Source organism: Myotis davidii, unplaced genomic scaffold (assembly GCF_000327345.1).
Source record: "Myotis davidii unplaced genomic scaffold, ASM32734v1 scaffold13, whole genome shotgun sequence".
In the NCBI taxonomy this organism is placed as follows: domain Eukaryota; kingdom Metazoa; phylum Chordata; class Mammalia; order Chiroptera; family Vespertilionidae; genus Myotis; species Myotis davidii.
This window is the reverse complement of record NW_006286243.1, coordinates 3,467,637-3,471,646: the sequence shown is the minus strand read 5'-3', so window position 1 is coordinate 3,471,646 and position 4,010 is coordinate 3,467,637. Positions and strand designations below refer to the sequence as shown.

Genomic DNA, 4,010 nt, shown 5'->3' with positions numbered 1-4,010 from the left:
GGAAGCAGGTATCTGGGATTTATTTAACTTCTATAATTGAAACTTTGTAGCCTTAAGCAGAGCCCAGGTTGGGTTCCCCCTGACAACCAAGGCTCCCAGCCCCTCCTTCAGCAGAGGTCATGGCGGCTGGAAGCAGGTATCTGGGATTTATTTATATTCTATAATTGAAACTTTGTAGCCTTGAGCAGAGCTTAGGGCTGGCCAGGGCAGGCGGGAAGCTTGGCTTGCTCCATCACTGGGGGCAACACAAGCCTCCTGCTCGCTCCAGCTTTGTGGTCGCCATCTGGGTTGGGTTAATTTGCATACTCACTCCTGATTGGCTGATGGGCATGGCTTATGGGTGTAGCAGAGTGACACCAATTTGCATGTTTCTCTTTTATTCGTGTAAATGCTATTAGCCAAAGTGCAGGGAAGGGGATAGGCATTTCCTGGGAAGCTGCTATATGCAGGACACTATGGTTTATATACATCTGTCTCCCACCAACACTTTTTTGAAATAAATATGAATTCTTATGCCATCATAACTAATTTTGGAAAACTATTTGGAGATTCTTTTCTCCAAAAACAATGAAAACCCATACAGATTTTTTTTTCTGAGTAGGTAATTAATACATTTCTAAAACATTTAATCAGTATAAATAGGTAGAGTTCAAAGTAAGTCTTCCTCACCCCTGATACTGAGCTGCAATTTTTTCTCTCTAGGAAAATAAATAAAAATTATTTCTCCTGCATGCTTCCAAGAACATTCTATGCATACGTAAAAATTTAAATACTTCATTCAAAATCTATTCAATATACACTGTATATAAACACTAGCTTACTATACAGCTGTTCTGTGCTTCATTTTTATTTGTTTGCTTTTTCATTGTTTTTTTCTTTTTATGTGCTTCATTTTTTTTTTCACTTAACAATATTTATCAGACACTTCCCTGTCTTCATACATGTTGGTCTCATTCCTTTTCTGGTCGCATAATATTCCACTGAGTGGATGTATCATGTTTTATTTAGCAAAGCCTCTGTTAGTGAATACTAATAATGTTAATACTTTCTCATATATGCAAGTAGAATTATATATGCTAACTGCAAACATTGTTCAATACGAATGTAATGTAACAAATATGCAATTTAAATGTTCTAGCAGCCACATTTTAAAAACACACACAAAATAAACAAATGAAATTAATTTTTAAAATGTGTTCTATTTAACCCATTATGTCCCATATATTATTACTTCAACATGTAAATCAGTATAAAAATTAATAGTGAGATACTTTACATTATTTTACTTGTACTCTTTGAAATCTACTGTATACAGGGTGGGTCAAAAGTAGGTTTACAGCCCTAGCTGGTTTGGCTCAGTGGATAGAGCGTCCGCCTGTGGACTGAGGGGTCCAGGTTCAATTGCTGTCAAGGGCACAAGCAGGGGTTACGATCTCAATCCTCAGTAGGGGCATGCAGGAGGCAGCCAATCAATGATTCTCTCTCATCATTGATATTTCTCTCTTCCTCTCCCTCCTTCTCTGAAATCAATAAACATGTTTTTTAAAAAGTAGATTTACTCTACTGGCAGTGTTGGCAGCAGGATGTCTCACAGGAAGTTCTCCGCTCCCAGGCATGGGTCCTTGGGCTTCTTGCCTAGGAGTGCAGCAGCCGACATCACGGGAAGGTGAAGAGCTTCCCCAAGGATGACTCCCTCAAGTCTGTCCACCTCACAGCATTCCTGGGCTGCAAGGCTGGCATGGCCCACATCGTGCAGGAGGTCGATAGGCCAGGATCCAAGGTGAACAAGAAGGAAGTTGTGGAGGCTGTGACCATTATGGAGACACCACCCATGGTGGTAATGGGCATTGTGGGCTACGTGGAACCCCAACCCCCACCCCCAGCCAGGCCTCCGTACCTTCAAAACCTTCTTTGCTGAGCATATCAGTGATGCGTGCAAAATGCGCTTTCATAAGAACTAGCATAATTCTAAGAAGAAGGTCTTCACCAAATACTGCAAGAAGTGGCAGGATGACGACCGCAAGAAGCAGCTGGAGAAGGACTTCAACAGCATGAAGAAGTACTGCCAGGTCATCCGTGTCATCGCCCAGACCCAGATGCGTCTGCTTCCTCTGCGCCAGAAAAAGGTCCACCTCATGGAGATCCACTTAAATGGAGGCACGGGAGGCCGAGACACTTGACTGGGCTGGGGAGAGGCTAGAGCAGCAGGTCCCTGTAAACCAGGTGTTTGGACAGGACGAGATGATTGATCTCATTGGAGTGACCAAGGGCAAAGGCTACAACTGCCAGGTCATCCGTGTCATCGCCCACACCCAGATGCGTCTGCTTCCTCTGCACCAGAAAAAGGTCCACCTCATGGAGATCCAGGTAAATGGAGGCACGGGAGGCCGAGACACTGGACTGGGCTGGGGAGAGGCTGGAGCAGCAGGTCCCTGTAAACCAGGTGTTTGGACAGGACGAGATGATTGATCTCATTGGAGTGACCAAGGGCAAAGGCTACAAAGGGGTCACCAGCCGCTGGCACACCAAGAAGCTGCCACACAAGACCCACAGAGGGCCGCAGAAGGTGGCCTGTATCCAGGCATGGCATCCTGCCCAGGTGGCCTTCTCTGTGGCCCAGGCTGGGCAGAAAGGCTACCATCCCCACACTGAGATAAACAAGATCTACAGGATTGGCCAGGGCTACCTTATCAAGGACAGCAAGCTAATCAAGAACAACGCCTCCACCGACTATGGCCTGTCTGACAAGAGCATCAACCCTCTGGGTGGCTTTGTCTGCCACGGCGAAGTAACCAATGACTTTGTCATGCTGAAAGGCTGTGTGGTGGGAACCAAGAAGCGAATGCTCACCCTCCGCAAGTCCTTGCTCATGCAGACCAAACGGTGGGCCCTGGAGAAGACTGACCTTAAGTTTATGGACACCACCTCCAAGTTTGGCCATGGCCGCTTCCAGATAGTGGAGGAGAAGAAAGCATTCATGGGACCACTTAAGAAAGACCGACTAGGGAAGGAAGAAGGAGGCTAATGTCAGGAACAGATGGTGCAGCTGGTGGGCTCTCAATAAAAATTATTTTCCAGTGGAGGGAGGGGGGAGGGTAGACTTACAGTTGTTCCTATGGAAAATAATACAATAAGCAATAATACAATTCAAGAATAAACTTTTGCATACTCACAGCTGTAAACCTACTTTTGCCCAACTCTGTGTTTTACTTAAAGCACATCTCAACTCAGATGAACCACATTTCAATTGCCCAGTAACCAGGTGTGGTCATTGACTACCATATAGGTTACCATATGGATGTGGAGTTACTCAGAAGAGTATGCAGTGAAATTTTTATGGCTGTTGCCAAATTGCCTTCAAAGAAGTGTACCTATTTTCATTCCCCTTAACATTGTATGTAGTGCCTACTTTCTCACATCATTTCTCAGGTGGAAATAGTATATTAGTGACTTTTCCTTTGCATTTATTTTATTACAAGTGAGACTAGTGTCAGGATGGCTGAGTGGTCTAAGGCGCCAGACAAGTGAGACTGGACATCTTTTCATATGTTCAAAAGCTATTTGTATTTCCTTTGCAGTGAGCTATTTTTATGTCCTTTGTCCATATATATATTTTTACTGGATTGTTTTTTTTCCCCATTGATTAATATATGAGAGAATGAAAATAATCCCTTTGTCTGTCATAAATGTTGCAAACATTTTTTTCCAGTTTACCCAGTTTTGGCTTTGATTATAGTATTTTTTATTTTTTTTGCCCTGCAAAAATGTTGACATTTTATGCAGGCATAATAGCAATCTTTTATGACTTCTGGATTTTATTATGCTTATATAGAGGTCTTTTTCTCTCTAAGATTATTTAAAACTCTTTTGTGACCACTTCCAATCCTCTCAATGAAGTTATGCAACCGATGTCATTATTTCCATTTTATAGTAAAGTGAATGGATGCTTAGTGAAATATTAAATAAATTGCTTAAAAGACAGCAGACTAATAAATGTCAGAGGTAGAATT

At 42.8% G+C, this 4,010-nt stretch overlaps 1 pseudogene; it reads left to right on the top strand.

Annotated features, from left to right (window-relative positions):
* The first annotated feature begins 1,564 nt into the window (after positions 1 to 1,564).
* Positions 1,565 to 3,080, top strand: LOC102751772 (annotated as a pseudogene).
* Positions 3,081 to 4,010: the final 930 nt, after the last annotated feature.